Source organism: Palaemon carinicauda, unplaced genomic scaffold, assembly GCF_036898095.1.
Source record: "Palaemon carinicauda isolate YSFRI2023 unplaced genomic scaffold, ASM3689809v2 scaffold323, whole genome shotgun sequence".
Lineage (NCBI taxonomy): Eukaryota > Metazoa > Arthropoda > Malacostraca > Decapoda > Palaemonidae > Palaemon > Palaemon carinicauda.
Genome location: NW_027170902.1, coordinates 90,450 through 109,967, shown reverse-complemented (window position 1 = coordinate 109,967; position 19,518 = coordinate 90,450). Strand labels below are relative to the sequence as shown.

Genomic DNA, 19,518 nt, shown 5'->3' with positions numbered 1-19,518 from the left:
TTTATAGTTTTACTAATTACCCTGTAACTAAGAAAGTCAGAGGAATTCTTACAAAATATTTTGTGTACACATTCTTCATTGCCATACGAAGCTCTGTGAATATTTTTCAGGGTTTTTTTTTTATATTGGCTTACTGGCCAGGCTACTTAACGCTGGATATGTGCGATGGGTTGTATACGACTCGGTTTCCCCCAAAATTAGATTTTTTTCCCCATAATTTTGTCTACCGGTTGCGAAACCTCTATTCCATGCGTGCAGCAGTCGGGTCGGCAGGGATTTCTTCCCAGCTATCATCCTTGTTATATTTCTGAGATGCCTTAGGGTCGAGATACTCGGTCCAGAATTCAATTCAGTCTTGAAATATCAATTTTTTTTTTACATAATAGCATCTGCAATAGTGTTTAGACATGTATAAAAAAGATTGTAAAGTGTTTTTGAATGGTCTTTTAACTGAATGTGTGACCAGAGTGAAGGCTGAGATGCCATATATATTCATGTATTGTATTTTCTGTGAATGTTAATTTTCGTTTTAGCATTTTCCAGTATTCATCAATCATGGCCAAGCATCAACACACATTGGGTTATGATCAAGCCAACTGTATTCTACTTGAGCTAGAGATTGGTGGTGGTGATGATTTGGAAGTTGCAGACATCTCGAGACGAGGAGGAGTTGGATGTAGCCAAGTTGGATGATAGTGTTGGACGACAAGTCAGCTGTTGACACACTTCTTTGTAAACACTGAGGGGGATGCTGAGCATGCTAGTGTGTCGGTTTTTATAAAATCTCCATTGCCATCAATCTCACGTGCCTTACCCTCCCCCCCCTCAGAAGCGGCTTATCCCAGTGGAGGAGAGGGGTAGGAGGGGGGGTGAATTCCAGCAAGCCAGAGGAGCGCTAATACGCTATATAGAGGAAGACATGGTGCAAGGTTGTAATGGTGCTCTATGGCATAAAGAGCCTAACCCAGCTTTTCACCTCATGTCCAACCCCGCATTTAGCCACGAGGTCCCACGTCCTGTATAGAGTGCGTGACGTGGTGTTGATTTTTGTTGTTCCTGGATGACTAAATCCTGCAGGAAATAGTTGTGCATTCCAGTGTTAGTCTTGCTCTTCTTAGAGGTCATACCATCATAAGGGTAATGTTGTCCTCCAAGGATGTCAAGTAAGGCTTGACACATTAAAGCAACTTGATTCCGGACCTGTCAATCCCTGTGGCCATGTCAAGCTGCCGAATAGAACTATGCCAAAGCTGCCCATCCAAGAACAGTTAAAAGAAGACTCCAGCCTGTGCGAGATGTCAGAAACCTGTCAGCAGCACCAAATTGATATGCCCAATGTGTGCTTGATGGTTTTTCTAGGTAAGCAGCTAAAATATTTGTACTTTTTACCTTTATATAATGCATATAAATGGATATTCATTGTTTTGATAAGATTTTATACCTTATACAAGACTTTTTTTTATTGCAAAATAATTCACGAACTTCATTCGAGCTACCATAATATTTTTATGCAAATCCTCGAACAATTATCTAAGTAAATAACACTTATAGTGACATACCTTACTCAGTTTCAGTAGCACTGGCCATATGAGGTGGTTTGGTTTGCGGACATTTTTTGAGCGTATTTGACAGTCAAGCTAGCATAGCGCTCTGTATTCCTTTTATAAAATTTCTGAAATTTTCATTCATGGATACCATACTCGGCAATGTACATAGTGATATATCTTGGAAATTGCCACGCTAGAACTCTTATCAACTAAAGACCCTTAAACACATTTTCATTGGACAATAATACAATATTCTATTATAAAATTCAGGCACTGTCATTACCTACCCCCAAAAAATTTTGAAAATTAGATTTTGGTGCTGAAAAACGTCTCATTTCAGGAAACTTTCCATCGTGGTTCCTCCACGAGGATCTCGACAAATAGTGCTCATGTATCCTAGAATAAGTTTTTAGAATATTCTTAGTCTATTTTCATACTTGGATTTTTGGTGAATAATTTTAAGCAATTTTATTTTTTTTGTATACTTCATTTTATTTATTTGTATAACTTGGCTTTTATTTACTTTTTCAGTTTAGAGTTTTTTATATGAAAAGATTGTGAATTTGTTCAAAAATTAAATTAATAAATTTTTGTACGGGGTGGTTCGATGTCGACCCATTATTACCAATAAAAGTTTGTGAAATAACTACCTATCCAGGATTGAAGGCTCTAGAGACCACAGTAGATATATATCAAAGTTCCAGTAGTTTGAAACCATCTGTTGGTGTCAACACGATTTATTGGCTGCACTAAATGTAGAAAATCTTGAATTTTGTATGTCTGTTTCTGATAACCTGATGGATTATTGTGCATACTTGAACATTATTCTTGCTTTAATAGGCATGAAAATCAATTGGTATAGAAGCAATCCTTTTTAGAAGTGGTACACCTTTTATCAGTCTTCTGTATTTTGTAATTTTTTTAAGTTGTACTTATGTTAAATTGTAGATACAGTAGTCAATCCTGGTAATAAGTTTATCAAGTTTCTTTACAGAATGTTTATCAGGGTACTTCTTTATAAAAGCAATGTTTCTAAGATGACCAGCAGTTTTTACAAATTATATTTTTGGGTATTGAAAGAGAAGTTGCTGTAAAGAGATACGCCTAGATCACTAACCTAACTAGATGTCGTGATGGTTATTACTTGTTTATTTGAATATCGCCCATGTTTCTTATTCAGTTTTTCTTTCCCACCACCATAAATTTTTTTTCATTCAACTTAGATCATGTTTGTTTGAAAGCATTGAACACTGCTTATTGCTCTTTTAGTGTTAGTCAGTATTGAAGCACTGAACAAGTCAGTCTTCGGTTTCCTCTTGGAAGCCTTAATCTAATCATTCGGATGTCTCTCGGGAGATTGTTGTATAGTCTCGGCTGCATATTTAAGGTGGGCCGGCCTGCTAATGCCATTTTTTGAGTACAGGACCTTGACATTCATACCACTTTGATAAGGTGACTAAGTCATCTCCAAACTGCATTGGATATTTGCTTCTGACCTTCGGTCTTGTCTTGTCATTTTTTTTTTTCTTTTGCCAGATATGAATTTTTTCATTATGGTAACAATAAACAATGAAGATTAGGAAACAATAAGAATATGAAACAAAAATTGGATAAAAGGGCAAAATGATTTTGTCTTCCTAAGTTATATACCATTCTGTGCTATGGTATATCTTTAAAACTAAGGGAGAAGGTAGAATTTGAACGTCAGTAAGTATAGTTTCGAGATACAGGCCTTCATAAGTTTTTCTTTGTATTTTTACAAAAACAATATTACAAAATCATGATTATCATGAATTTTGTTCCTTTTTGGATAATAAACCGAGAGAGTTACATCATAATTTAATCGTAAACGAAGATCTTTGTTCAACATCTTGCTACTTAAGGCAAGACTGTGGCTCCTTCATAATGTTTGCTTCACTAACTCCGCTGATTTCGCCGATATTACCCATTTCAGAACTCTTATTTAAGCAAATTTTCTTCCCTACATTAGCAAGATGTTGAAATTCTTCTCTTTGTTATGATGAAATTCTCACCGAAACAGACTTAAAAGTGAATGTCAGAGGTCAAACTCAAACATGTTCTCAAATGTTTGTGCTAGGACTCGCAGCCTAAGGGTGCAATTACCGTGTAAAAAGTGTTGGGACTCGTGGAATCTATATAGATGCCAGTGCTCACAATTTTTATAATGTTCGAACTATCAAAATTTATAACACGAGATATTGCTTTTTCTTAAAGGGGACCATGTTTTTGGTTTATAGTTTTACTGATTACCCTGTAACTAAGAAAGTTAAAGGAATTCTTACAAAATGTCCTCTACAAAATATTTTGTGTACGTTCTTCATTGCTATACGAAGCTCGGTGAATGTTTTCAGGGGTTTTTTTTCTTCCTCTACCCCCATATATTAGCTTACTGGCCAGGCCACTTAACGCTGGATATGTGCAATGGGTTGTATACGACCTTGTTTCCTAAAAAATTAATGTTTTCCCCTAATTTTTTGTCTGTACCGGTTGCGAATCCTCGGTACCATGCGTGCAGCAGTCGGGCCAGAAGGGATTTCTTCCCAGCTATCATCCTTGTCATATTTCTGAGATACCTTAGGGTCGAGATACTCGGTCCAGAATTAAAGTGTCTTGAAATATCCAAGTTTTTACATAATTGCATGTGCAATAGTGTTTGGAATGTATAAAAATGATTGTAAAGTGTTTGAATGGTTTTTAAACTGCATGTGACACTAGAGTGCAGGCTGAGATGCCATATAAATCTGTGTATTGTATTTTCTGTGAATGATGATTTTCCCTTCAGCATTTTCCAGTTTTCATCAATTTTGGCCAAATATCAACACTGGATTATGAAACCAACTGTATTCTACTTGAGCTAGAGAGTGATGATCATCATCTAGAAGTCGCCAGCATCTCAAGATGACTAGGAGTTGGATGTAGCAAAGTTGGATGAAAGTGTTGGAGGACGATGACGTCAGCTGTTTACACAGATAGTTCCCTTTGTAAACACTGAGGGTGAGGGAGATGATGAGCGGGTTAGTGCCTTGTTAACAAAATCTCAATCGGCGTCAATCTCCTGTGCCTCCCCCCCCCTCTGGAGAGGAGTAGGGGGTGGTGAACTCCAGCCAACCAGAGGAGTGCCAATAAGCTATATAGAGGAAGACACTATGCAAGGTTGTAATGGTACACTATGGCATAAAGAGCCTAACCCAGCTCTTCACCCAATGTTCACCCCCGCATTGAGCCACAAAGTCCACGTCCTCTGTATAGAGCGCGAGGCGTGTTGATTTTTCTTTTGTTCCTGGATGACTAAATCCTGCAGGAGATAGTTGTGCATTCCAATGTTAGTCTTGCTCTTCTTGGAGGTCAATACCATCTTAAGGGTAATGTTGCCCTCAGGGATGTCAAATAAGGCTTGACATTAAGCTTCAGCAACTTGATCCCGGACCTGTCGATCCCTATGGCCACGTCAAGCTGCCGAAAACATGCCAAAGCTGCCCATCCAAGAATGATTGAAAGACGACCACAGCCTGTTTGAGATGCTGGAAACCTCACCAAACTGTTGTGCTTGATGGTTTTCTAGGTAAGAAACTAAAATATTTATATTTTTACCATTATATAATTCTTAAAAATCCAGTTTCTATAAAAGGTTACAATTTTAATACTTTATACATGATAATTATTTTATTTAATGTAAAATAATTTACTAACTTATTTCCAGCTACCATAATATTTTTATGCAAATCCTCGAACAATTATGTAAGTAAATAACACTGATATTGACCTAACTTTCTCAGTTTCAGGTAGCAGATTTAGCAATACGAGGTTGTGTGGTTTGCGGCCATTTTGTGAGCATATCAGACAGTTAAGCTGGCATAGCTCTCTATTCATAGTAGAGATTTTCGTGCATAAATACCACACTCGGCAATGGATATATTTTTTCTTGAAAATTTTCACGATAGAACTTGGCTATCAAGAAAGACCCATCAACACATTTTCGTTGGACGATAATACAATATTCTATAAAAGAAAATTCAGCCACTGTCATTTACCTAACCCCAAAACATTTATGAAAACAAGATAATTTTGTTGCTAAAAAACCTCATTTCAGGAAACTTTCCATAGTGGTTCCTCCCCCTGGATCTTGGCAAATAGTGTTCATGTATCCTAGAATGTTTAGAATATTCCTGAGTATTTTCATACTTGGATTTTTGGTAAAAATTTTAAGCAATTTTTTTTGTATACTTAATTTTATTTATTTGTAATAAGTATTTATTTTTAACTGTTTTTATTTACTACTACAGTAGTTTAGAGTTTAATTTTTTATATGAAAAGGTTGTGAATTTGTTATAAAATTAAATTCATAAATTTTTGTACGGGGTGGTTTCACAATGATTCTGAGATAACCAGCAGTTTTTACAAATTATATTTGGTTATTGAAAACGGATTTTGAGCGAAGAGAAAAATCTATTTTTGGGTGAGATAGCCATGTCATCCTGATGGAAGGTTCCTATAAGTAGCTTCCTAAGGGATATTTGACTTCAGTGATATTCCCAGAGAATTTACCTTTAGGTCTCCAGAATTCTAACTCGTGGCGCAAATATCCTTAAAATTTCTCAAGGATATCGCATAAATTAGGGGACGTATATCTTGATACGAGACACAGCAATATTCACCCCGAATAGTTTTCGCCTCGGGGGAAGTGGCAAAAATAGAAGGGGAGCCATTATCAAGGTTACCCTTCCTCCCATACTACTATTGAGTATCAAGATGGCGCCATATCTAAGATGGCAGTTATTCCTGTTTTTGTAGCAATTTTGCGCGGTGGTGACCATTTGAATATCATCCATGTTTGTTTTTCTTTTCCACCACCATAGTTTTCATTTAATTTTAGTTTTTCATCCATTCCCTAACATTGGCAAGAATTTAGTTTTGTCAATATAATTTATGGAGAAGTAAAATTGTATGTCTACAAAGTTTGCATTTCACCATGCCTTTAGTATTGTCGTCAGACGTCAGACCAATAGTATAGATATAGAACAAGATAGTTCCCAGTATACTCTCCTGGCTTGAGGCGTCAAAAATTTACATTAATATAAGATTCGTAATATTGGAGCAGTTTTATCTACATTGCCTTTGGTAAATTAGATGAGTGACAGAGTAGCACTTAGTTGTTAGAATGTGATCAAAGAAATTTCAAAATAATTGTAGCAAATTTAACTTTAAAATTACAGCTAGATATTAATCTGAATTTGTATTCTTGGAAATCTACACGAAATTTTTTTTTCCAGGTGTAAGGTTAAACTTCACTCTTAATATATGGGAGAGATCTTGGTGTAGTCAGCAGACTCGACGAATAAAAATCTTGGCTAGATAGTGTTCTAGATGGTGTATCTGAATACAGCTGTACAGCATTAAATGCAGGTAAGATCCTAGTTACTAGTTTACTCAAAACAATGTGAAATCTCACACTTTTGATTAACCGTAGGATAACCAGTACTAGTTTCTATGAAATTGCAGACAGTACTTGGAAGTTGACTACTTGCATTTAAAAAGTTTGTTAGTATGAAAAATTAATGTAAAAGGGGAATATGAATTAGTTTTTCATAAGTTCAAGACTTTAGTTAAAGCATAAATGGTTTTAAATATTTCAGTAATATCAGTAAAACTACATTTTAGTACTTTAAATTTGTCTGGACTATGATTCTCATGGTAGAAACAATTGCCAAATATTAAAAGGTTAAAATACTCAAATTTTTTGGAATTAAATTTTGCAAATAGGTAGAAAGAATTTATAGTGGCCTAGGTGAAACCAAACCAGCTATAAAATTTGGATTTACGTAAATGATATCGGCCCAAAAATTGAACCACGAGGATTCTAAACGCTAAATAATGAATATTCACAATAACAAATAATATTTGATAATAAAAATAATACACATAGTAACACCGCAAGTGAAAATTAAAAGCTCTCAAAAACAGGAGCACCAACTGTAGTGAAATCAAGCAAGATCGGTATGAACGAAGAGAATAAACTCCTATAATATAAATATTAAACGATCTAGGTTGCTCAAAACACAGTAAAACCCAGCTTGGTACTTAACTTAGACGGTGTCTCCTGGGAAACCGACGAAGAAGCCATAATTCACTAGAAAATATCCAAAATTCGAGAGCACTAGAAAAATGCGGGTTACTGCAATAGTCTTGCTAAACGGAGTTGGGTTCTGAGCGGATGCATTGTAGTAGTACCGAGTGAGGTTGAACGGCTCTCCTCTATTGGGGTTCTCTGTCGTGGATTAATCTAAATAGTGCGGGACCTCTGGAATATACGCCCAATTTTATACCGACACCAATAGGTGAGCGAGCTAGTTAACCTAGCACTCCTTTACATTTTTTCTCTGGTATATTTAGCAGTAAATTACCTAAGAATAAGTGCTAAATGGAGCTTATTCACTGGGCGGCACAGGTCCTTCGCCCAGAAATAGATTTTTCCTACGTCAAAATCCCTTTATTCAGATCATATAAAATTGGATGAAATATTTAAATCTTCCATGCATAATAAATTTCAGGTTTTATTTCATTGATAATGTGCAGTATTGGAGTTATACCAGCAAATTTTAGTTTTCTTTTTAGGTTTAATCACTGTAACTAATGGAAGTTAAGTTTCATCAGCACACACTATTTCCTGTTCTCAGTTTGAAATTAACAGTTCTTTTTAGTTGAAGCCTTTATGCTGTGTTAAATATATAAAATTTTAAGCTTCATCAAAGATGGTTTTAGCTTTTAACCTTATAGATTTGGGTTATAAATTGTAACCTTTATTATAGATAGGTTAGTTTTAATCTTGTAGTTTTTGCCAACTTAAAACCATTTTTGGATCAGTCAGATTTTAAAACCTGTATCCACGAATGTGAGGCAACTTTTAGCTATTTTTTTATGTTAAACATTGCGTACAGGATGGGTTTGAGATTTATTGTTAGTTTTTATAGTATCTTTGCAAGCTCTTTTTGGTCGTCAATTTGAATAAAAAACTAAGTTAACTTTGGTCATGAAATAGATTGAGACATGGTTAGATTTTGATTCATTATTGGAGGTTTCTAGATACTGAATTTTGCACCTAAGGTTTTGAGAAAAAAAATGATAGATTAAGTAGTACCTTTTTATTACCTAACTATTTTTGTAAGATTTTGTCACCTACAAAGTTAACTGGTTTGACTCGCCTGCAAACCGTTTATCCTTGCAAATGGCCAAACATTTTAGGTTATTTTTTTGGTAGAAACACACTTCCTTGTATAGCTTTTAGTCAAAAGGATGACTGATGAGATACGAACATGATAGGAGATACAAACATAAGTAATGAATAAACCGAGGTAAATGACATAACCTATCTCCTTTCCCTAGGGGAAAGTTATGAAGGGTATGAATAAAACTTGACGGGCTGGAAACAGCAACTTGTGAAAGTACTGTAATAAGCCTGGTAGTCAAAATATAAAACTAGTTTTTGGAGCACTTGATCAGTTTACATAGCCTGATTAAAAATTATATTTTACTTAAAGGCCATGTATCAATGCTACTTCCATGCACTTACTATAGACCTCATTTCTTCCAGGGGGAAGAGGGTATTATGGTGACCACCGAAGACCCCGGGCTTTTTAGTGAAGTCAGACTAATCCTTGAAATGTCTTAAAGGCAGTTTCCCTAACTCCTGGTTAAGGCATAAGATGCCTCAGAGATAATGGTAGCTTAGTAACTGGTGGCACAGTTAAGGACTCTGGTGAGGATGAACCTGATGGAGTGATGACTGGTTCCTGTTGATCTGGTAACTTCCTAGTTGTAGCTGTCGGCCCTGGGTTTGAGCTGTGGAGTCTTTGGATTTGTATATGGGACTTCAACTGGAACTGGTGCAGCTTCTGGCTCAGGTGGACCTTCTGCAACTAAAGTCATGGTAGGTGTAGTGCTTGCGTGCTGGTTGAAGCCAGTTCTGGGGTGTGTGCAAAGCTTGGGATCAATCCTATCAGGAGGAGGCTGGCATAGTCTGAATTACCTAAGATGTTGGCGATTTTTGAGTTACTCTACCAGATAATCAACCCGAATAGCATATTAATGGAACTGGCGTACCTCAATAACCACTCCAGTGCGGTCCCAGCATTTAGGGTGATTGCCTACCAGGTTTGGTATACATGATCCCTGACTTTGTGGTGGGAGTTGTGTGGTACGCAACCACTTCTCACATTCTTGTGAGTGGTGCTTTAATGCCATTTCCTTGTTCTTCATTGTTTTTTGCCATGTGTTGAGGGCAATATCTACCCAAGGGGATGGGAATGGGGGGTTGATAGGTCTGCCAGATAGGACCCTCGCTGGCGAGGTCTTAGTTTCCGGGTTTACCGAGTTCCGGTAAATAAGCATCGCTCTCTGTAATGTCAATGTTGAGGGATCCAGCTGGTCTTGTGTTGTCAATGAGCATCCTCTTAATGGTTTTCACTGCAACCTCAGTTCTGCAGTTAGCTTGGGGATTGGCGACAGGTTAGACGCTGATGTACTCCCCAAGATGACAGGAATTTTTGAGTCTTGCCAGATGTGAATTGGGGTACTCCATCCGAAGTTAGCTCTTCTGGTATTCCAGATGTGACAAATTCACGTACATGCTTTATCAGACCATCTGGTCCGGAATCGGATCTGAATAGCATGAGCCAATTATGTCCACCAGGATCAGGTATTTATTGTTGTGAAGGAATGTCACAACAAACCACCTGGAATCAGTAAGCTGACAGATTGATGTTTTCTGGTTGTTGTATTTGGCAATCCTATGACACCAGGCACATTCTTACCTTACTCTGCTAATGTCAGTTGATTGGCCAGAAGAATGCACCCTGTTGACACAGCATTTACTCCATGGTGGGCAGCATGTAGGGAGGCCATTATGCTTCTTAACGTTAAACCCCTGGATAGGTGTGGTGGGTCGTATACTACCCGAGGTTAAAAAAAAAAATTCTTTTGCTGTGATTTTTCATCTGTATTGGTTGAGTAATATCGACCTGCGAGCCATCATTTCAGTGAGCGCAGCAGTCGGGTTAGGATGCATTTCATCCCAGCTCTTTTCCTTGTGCTATTTCCGAGATACCCTCGGGTCGAGCTCGACCCATCAATACCTAATTAAGGTAAGTTGTGTAATATCAAATTTTTATATAATTATCGAATGTGCAGTAGTGTTTAGGCATGTATAAAAAAGGATTGTTGTAAAGTGTTTGCGAATGTCTTCTACACCTTATGTTTTATAAAATAGCTTATAATTTCTCCCCCCTCTGATGGTCCAGCACTTTGCTGCAGTAGAGGGGCTTGAGTGTCTCAATGATGGGCTGGGCAATGGCAGTGGGGTAGTTTATCCACCCTGGCAGGCTCAACCATACTGCTAAGGCCAGTTCTGAGAGACCAGACCAAAAATGAACCCCTATAGGCCTTCTCCTTTATTTCAGATAGGCAAAGGCTAGGAGAAGGAAAACTCCAAAATCAAACCAAACCAAACGACCCCAACGGCGGAGCTTCCCAGCGCCGGCGGAAGAGGGCAATGCCTATCGGGCAGGCAACAAGGCGGGCCTTGACATAACAAGAACCCGGCAGCCCGATGCAACCAACATCGGAGAAGCCGCCTGTCTCATATGTCTTGAGCCGCGGTGAAAACGATTTGGGCCAAGTGTGTGCGCGTGGCCGTTGCAAAGCCACGACCACCCAAAACAATATACCCAGCTACTGGCTTTCTGTCGTTTCCTCCGCCCTTCTTCTGATAGGAGGCTGATGGCTAACGACAGAACCCAATACTCGGACACGAGTGGGCACCGACGACGACGACGATAATTTCTCCTGTTTTGTAAGTTTGTACTTTTATGACAACTTAATTGAAGAGACAGTGAAAGATGGAAATGGAAGGTTGTTAAAAGGAGAGGAGGCAAGGAAAAGGTGGGCGGAACATTTTGAAAGTTTGCTGAATGTTGAGGATGATAGGGAGGCAGATATAATTGCTGTTCCAGGTGTTAAGGTGCCAGTGATGGGAGATGAGAATGAGAGAGATTACAATAGAGGAAGTGAGGAGAGCACTAGATGAAACGCGAGTAGGAAAAGCATCTGGTATGGATGGTGTGAAAGCTGAGATGTTGAAGGAAGGGGGTGTGACTGTACTTGAATGGTTGGTGAGATTGTTTAATGCGTGTTTTGTGTTGTCAATGGTACCAGTAGATTGGGTCTGTGCATGTATTGTACCACTATATAAGGGTAAGGGAGATGTGCATGAGTGTTGTAATTCAAGAGGTATTAGTTTGTTGAGTGTAGTTGGAAAAGTGTATGGTAGAGTACTGATTAATAGGATTAAGGATAAAACAGAGAATGCAATCTTAGAAGTACAGGGTGGTTTTAGAAGAGGTAGGGGTTGTATGAATCAGATTTTTACAGTTAGGCAGATATGCGAGAAATATTTAGCAAAAGGTAAGGTGGTGTATGTTGCGTTTATGGATCTGGAGAAAGCATATGATAGTTGATAGGGAAGCAATGTGGAATGTGATGAGATTATATGGAGTTGGTGGAAGGTTGTTGCAAGCAGTGAAAAGTTTCTACAAAGGTAGTAAAGCATGTGTTAGAATAGGAAATGAAGTGAGCGATTGGTTTCCGGTGAGAGTGGGGCTGAGACAGGGATGTGTGATGTCGCCGTGGTTGTTTAACTTGTATGTTGATGGAGTGGTGAGAGAGGTGAATGCTCGAGTGCTTGGACGAGGATTAAAACTGGTAGGCGAGAATGATCATGAATGGGAGGTAAATCAGTTGCTGTTTGCGGATGATACTGTACTGGTAGCAGACACAGAAGAGAAGCTTGACCGACTAGTGACAGAATTTGGAAGGGTGTGTGAGAGAAGGAAGTTGAGAGTTAATGTGGGTAAGAGTAAGGTTATGAGATGTACGAGAAGGGAAGGTGGTGCAAGGTTGAATGTCATGTTGAATGGAGAGTTACTTGAGGAGGTGGATCAGTTTAAGTACTTGGGGTCTGTTCTTGCAGCAAATGGTGGAGTGGAAGCAGATGTACGTCAGAGAGTGAATGAAGGTTGCAAAGTGTTGGGAGCAGTTAAGGGAGTAGTAAAAAATAGAGGGTTGGGCATGAATGTAAAGAGAGTTCTATATGAGAAAGTGATTGTACCAACTGTAATGTATGGATCGGAATTGTGGGGAATGAAAGTGATGGAGAGACAGAAATTGAATGTGTTTGAGATGAAGTGTCTAAGGAGTATGGCTGGTGTATCTCGAGTAGATAGGGTTAGGAACGAAGTGGTGAGGGTGAGAACGGGTGTAAGAAATGAGTTAGCAGCTAGAGTGGATATGAATGTGTTGAGGTGGTTTGGCCATGTTGAGAGAATGGAAAATGGCTGTCTGCTAAAGAAGGTGATGAATGCAAGAGTTGATGGGAGAAGTACAAGAGGAAGGCCAAGGTTTGGGTGGATGGATGGTGTGAAGAAAGCTCTGGGTGATAGGAGGATAGATGTGAGAGAGGCAAGAGAGCGTGCTAGAAATAGGAATGAATGGCGAGCGATTGTGACGCAGTTCCAGTAGGCCCTGCTGCTTCCTCCGGTGCCTTAGATGACCGCGGAGGTAGCAGCAGTAGGGGACTCAGCAGTATGAAGCTTCATCTGTGGTGGAAATGTAGGAGGTTGGGCTGTGGCACCCTAGCAGTATCAGCTGAACTCTGTTGAGTCCCTGGTTAGGCTGGAGGAACGTAGAGTGTAGAGGTCCCCTTTTTTGTTTTGTTTCTTGTTGTTGTCGGCTACCCCCTAAAAATTGGGGGAAGTGCCTTTGGTATATGTATGTATGTGTATTTTTTTTTTTTTTTAATTCAAAATAATCTATAAACTCCATTCTAGCTACCATAATATTTTTCTGCAAATCCTGGAACAATTACATAAGTAAATAACTCGCTGATATTGACATGTCTTTCAACATTTCAGGTAGCAGATTTGACCTTCCAAGGTGGTGTGGTTGGCAGCCATTTTGTGAGCATATCCCACACAAGCTGTCATAGCTCTGTATTCCTCTTTTTTCGTAAAACTATATTTTCATGTCTGAAAGTTCAGATAGGATTTCATCTGAAGACATTGCCTCCCTGACCATTTCCCATGTGACCATGTTGGAGAATAAGTGTAGTGTGAGGAATGCTGCAGCATATTCAGGGTTTCTTCTTCTGCCAGGTCCACAACATCCATGGCATCGATGACAGAGGGTTGAGAAGGCAAATTGTCCTGGCAGGTTTCCTCTTCCATTTCTGTGGGGGATATCGTGACACAGCATAGTAATTTATTTTCCAAACAGAGATATGCTCTAAGGTGAACCAATATGCTAATGTTTTCTTTCAGGTTGAGATGTCTTCTGTAACTGGATTCAGTAAGAGCGGTCATTAAGAATCCTATTGAGTGGTTTATGGTCTGTGGCTATAATGAAGTAGATGCAACCATGGATGTATCTAGTTTGGTGAAGAGCATTAGCCACTGCAAGGGCCTTTCCTTCAGTGGGGGCATAACAACTCAGCTGGAGTTGTAAATCTGCTCCCTACTAAAGTTTCCAATCATCAGGGCAGCATGACGGGCTCTTGAATGTGCATACAGTATTTCTGCCTCAAAAGGAATCCAACCCCATTCACAGACCAGTTGGTTTGTAGACGTAGTACAAGAAGGATCATATAGTGACGCCATCCCTCATTTCCGACACAATGGCTTCGTTCGTCTGTTCAAACAGCTTGTCCAAGTTCCTCAGTCCAGGGAAACTGTTGATGGTTTGAGAAGGTGCCCGAAAGGTTTTATTTGTTTGGATACAGCGTACGCACATGCTCCTTGGTTAACCAGTCCAAACAATGCTCTTGCTCCAGATATATCCTTTGGTGTTAAATTAAGAACAGTTAAAGAATTTTGAGGTTGGTTTGAAATTTGTGGGTGTCACCGTGAGCCCGGCTAACTACACTGAATCCTGGGGAAATTGAAATTTTCTCAGATTAAGGGTGATGCCGTTTTGTGCAGTGTTTTCAAGCCAATCAGATTTGGTAGAAAGATGCCTCAATTGACTTAGCCCACATAAAAGTATCAACACATTTCACTTAGGGAAGTCTTCAATAATGCTGTTTAATCTGAGTTTGTGCATCACCACTGGCAAGGAATCCTTGAGGTGCGACCTTGTACCCAAAATCTACCCTATGGGGTGCTGAAGGTGGTGATGTCCGTCCTCTAAATGGAATGGTAGAGAGTGATATCTATTCCATGCATCTTTGAGACTTTTTAGTGTTCAAAGTGATTTGATCAGCAAGATGGAATGAACTAGGGACATGGTAGGTCTGTCGTACAGCATGACTGTTCTGTAGCTGTAAGTAGACTGTCGGGGGCTTTTATCAGCTTAAGCTGTGACAACCATCCCAGAGCACCATGTGACAGGTGTGTTTGGACTGCAATACTAAAATCACGCTTAAAGTCTTCGAGAACTTTGTCTTGCCAATGTATGGGCACCAAGGCAGGTTTGTCCACAGCCACAGGTTTGGCTTTTGGGTCATGTGGTTGAAAGGGTTCACAATTCATCATGGGAAGGGGTTAGTGCTCAAACATTGAAAGCAGTGTCACCATAATAGTCCAAGACACAATCCTTGAGTGCTGGCACATTTTCCTCTGTTGCTATTAGTCCTGGTGGCAATGACTGGTGATGGTGTGGGTGATTGGTCTTGTTTGGGACAATGGCATACTGGGTCGTTGATACACTAAGGATGAAATAATGTTGGACGGTGATACCTCCGGGAAGTTTGCTGCAATGACACGCAGCTTCTCCAGTGCTTCTCTGCTTAAGAATACTTTTATGATCTTTTAAGACACATACCAACTGTTGGCTGATTAACAAATCCTGTCAGAGCATGGATGCATGATTGAAAAATTATACCTCCTTCGATACCCAGTTCCTCCCTAATGGTACCAAGCATAGTGTTTCGCCGGAATGTCATTGTCGGTGTAACCTATGGCCAAAGCAAACTTGGAATCGCTGAGCTCTGGCATCCGGAGTCGGTGACCATAGGAATGGATAGCCTCAACTGTCTTGAGTTGTCACCGAAGGGATAACCAAGCTCTTCCTGGTGTTCAGGCAAGGGTATCAGGTCAACTAAAATTGTGGGATTTACTTTAGAGCGGCGTCCAATCAATCTATCATCGAAGATATGGTGGGCTATCGGTGATCAGTTAGGATGCTGTTGGCTGCTGCTCCACTGAAGACTAGGTACACAACTGGTCAAATACTACTAGGTCATCATCTTTAACAGTGAGATTGCATTCCTTTTGAATCCTTGCTCTAGGTGCTAAATTTGGAAGAGCTATCTGTCCCCCGTAGATTTTTTGTATTTACCATGTTCCTTCTGAGCTATGAATGCTTCAATCTCGTCAAGGGTACGATCAGTTTTGGGGTCCCCGATGAGGTCTGCAAGGATTTTCGGGTTGGCAGTTCCAAGGACGAGATTGTCCTCGATCTCATTACTGAAGTAAGGTGTGTGCATATCGGGCTGTGCACCTTCTCGGGCTGTGCACCTTCTCGTGAATTGACATAGTGAGGTCTGACCCCGTAAGGTTGCGATGAAGGTTCTGATTCCTGTCCCTGTTGTGTACCATTTTACTGAGCTTGACCCTGTGCACCAGGATGCTCAACGCTTTTCACTGCGTGACGTTTGATGTCGGGTAGGAAATTGGCTTCTTGCATCCTGGCAACATCACCTCGTAAATCTCTCGTCACGTCTTTGGGGTCGTCACTGCAATAGTAGAACAGGGCTGTTGGGGCTTCTGCATCTGAAATGGCCAACCATGCCTTGTACATGGCCCACTGTCTGGTGAATGCTGACCACTGGTTCGAGTTATATCCAGAACTAATATTGGGGGCATCCAGTTTAAGCTTTGAGGGGCCAGGTGTTCCATGTGCAGTTTCTCATGCATTTGTATAGCTATTGTGAGGGCTGCTGTGAATGCATTATCTATGTCTTGAGATTCCCAGGTGCAGCCCTCAACAGGGCGCTAGAGTTTAGGCATTGTTTAGTCTATAAGATGGCTGAACGAGACAAAGCATTGATCTCCATGAGTGACACACTAGTCATAGAAAGAAGATACATACTTCCTGTATAACATTTAGTCAAAAGAATGACTGGAACACAGCGAGATACAAACATAAGAAATAGCAGATGCAAACATAAATAATGAATAAACTGAGGTAAATGACACATCTACTAGGTTGTAGTTTTCCTCTTGAACTGAGTTTAATTAGCCAATATGAGGTTTAAGTTTAGAGCTTATATTCGACTTTAATATATTTGATCTTGATCCTGTTATCTTTTGTCACTAAAATGTAACTATGAAGACATAATGCTAGATCAGCAAATGCTTCCTTATTACTCAGCAATTAACTGGCTGTAGGTAAATGTTTCTATTGCATAGAAGTTAACACAGTTTTTGGAAAATTCTTTGATAACAAAGTATAACCCATAGCTAGAAAATGCATTTTCATAAATGTTGCAAACTTATAAAAAAAATGCTATAATTTAATGTATATTTACTAGTTAGTAAAGTTAATTATTTTCTTATCAATTACTTATCAGTAGAGGACAACTTGAGTACAATATTTGCTGTTTTGAGAGATCTTATATTTGGGATTAAGACTGTATAAAGGTTTCAGGGTTAAGGGCAAGGTCTGATATACACACTTTGTGTACGTATGAAATCAAAATATTAACTTGCTCCTCTCTTACAGATTTTAATGGTGGAATGTTGGAACTGATTTGACCTGAAGCTCTTTATGTGGATAACGGGGAGGATAAGTTGAAAAATCTTCTGGAAACATTTGACTAGAAAAAGGAGCCCTGTTTGAACGTTGCCACATATAACTGATATACTCTAGTTGATTACCTTTGTTGTTTTAGGTAATAATTTCTAGGCTGACAGTTTTATCCAGGTATGTTTGGTCAGTGATGTAATTTTGCTATAAAATTTGAATAGCTCAGCTGTTTTAAGTCTTCCTGATGTATGTTGCAATTAAATTGAGTTTCAAGTAGCTCAAGCATTAGATTACTTAGATTAGTTATAAAAAGTTTTAGTTGCTCCTGCAGAGCTTTAACTATTCCAGGTATTATTTTTCTGGCTTAATTGTGTAGAGTACTCTAAATGATAGATAGGAATTTTGTCTAATAATGGAGACTTGTAGAGAGTAGTTGTTAATCCAGAAGAGATTGGGCTGAATTAAATCAGATTTAAGATTCACAAGTTTACAATAGCAGCATAACTGCAATCATTTTCAAATTGCATACGAAGGCTCTTTGTAGCAATGTAGCAAAGGTTTAATGTATATAATTGTAATGGTATTTGAATGTTATGTATAGTTTGGTTTTCTAATCTAAATAAAATAATTTATGGAAAATATGTAGTATTTTAATTATGAAATCTAAAAACAAATTGTTGGGACTTACTGGTATTTTCACTTCCAGGTGAGATTACTTGAAAAGATCATACTTAGTTTTTGAACCAAGAACTGGAAAATTTACTTAAAAGCTACACATCTACATGAGGCTTAACATAAGTATCTTTTAGATTTTCAGTTTTAGTAATGGAAATTGAATTATCACACTAAAGGGAAGTAATTAATTTTGAACTTTATAGTGATACAAAATTCTGCTAAGCAATTTTGAATGGTTTGATTTTATTACTTTGAGCTTATTTTCAATTCCCTAATCCAGCCGCCTTATTAATTATTAAACGGTAGGACTATGCAGATATAATACTAGTTTAGAATATTTTAGTGATTATTTTCTCAATAATTTAATGTATAGAGTAGTCAACCATGAAATTAGTTTTAGAACTAGTTTTCTTTTTCTCTAAATATTGTCTACCAGTCAATTCTTAATGCTCTCGAATCTTCACTGTTTTTCCCTATTTTTTATTTCTTAATGAAAGCATAGAATAGTGAAGCTATTTGCTAGAAAGATAGATCGAGCCTGGTTACTAGAAATGAGTTCTTCCCCAGCTAACTATAGGATTAAATGGTTTTCAGCCAATAAAATCTGTCTTGGTTATTATTGGATGTCAAGATAGGACTAGAGATACACGATGCTGGAGACATGTAGTTTAATGCGTCCTCAGATACAAACTGATGCTGTTGCTCTCTGTAACCGGCACAGTGCCACTCACTTGGCGCCTGCCCGCCATGGGAAAACATATCTTACTGCAGGTACTCCATCATCCCCCCCCCGAGATTAATACATGGGTATACATGGAGAGGCAATGATAAAAAATAATGCATGGATATACATGGATTAAATTGGGTGCATGTGCAATAATAAGAAGACAGGTACATAGCTGTCAAGAATGCAAAATACAATGTGCGGGTAATACATGTTCATAGAATAATCTGAAAAGCAAAAGCAATAAAGGACAGAAAGAAAAGAAAAATGTATGCAGGGGCCGCTGTAATGTACGATGATCACATGTAGTCATCCATCCACGCAGGCCTTCTAGTGCACCGTGATGGGCGTGGCTTCCGTGCTGCATGTGGGCTGGGCGCGGGGTGACTGCCTGGTAGCTGCTCGGGCGTGGGCGTGGCTGGATGCGTAGCGGGTGTGGCCTGCCTAGGCTGGGGCCCCGATGATGTGAGACGCAGGTGCTTCCTGTTGCGGAGGGAGAGGCGCCCGCTGCCATCTAACTTGACTAGGTACTGTCGGTATGGGAGCGTTTCCGCTACGGTACCGGTGCGGTCCCATAGCTTGGTGGCCTGGTTTTGCACTCGTACTTGGGATCCCGGGTTGATGGCTGGAAGCTTTCTTGACGGTCCGGTCCTGGTGAGGGCAGCACCACTGTCGGCCATCTGACGTTCTCTCTGTCGTAAGGTCGCCCCCCAGTGTTTGTCTACCGTGAGGTGCCAGCGAGCCGTAGGTACGCCATCTCGG

General features: G+C 39.3%; 1 long non-coding RNA gene across 2 annotated transcripts in view; it reads left to right on the top strand.

The window, feature by feature from the left end:
* LOC137636547 (uncharacterized) overlaps nucleotides 1-19,518 on the top strand; it is a 79,190-nt gene that overhangs the window by 44,201 nt on the left and 15,471 nt on the right. The window contains exons 7-9 of one of the 2 annotated variants that reach the window (XR_011043148.1): nucleotides 6,839-6,971; nucleotides 17,334-17,534; nucleotides 18,064-18,196. This is a non-coding gene — a long non-coding RNA (uncharacterized lncRNA). Of the gene's footprint in view, nucleotides 1-6,838; nucleotides 6,972-17,333; nucleotides 17,535-18,063; nucleotides 18,197-19,518 lie in introns of those variants that run through there. The other variant, XR_011043147.1, reaches the window with a different exon arrangement.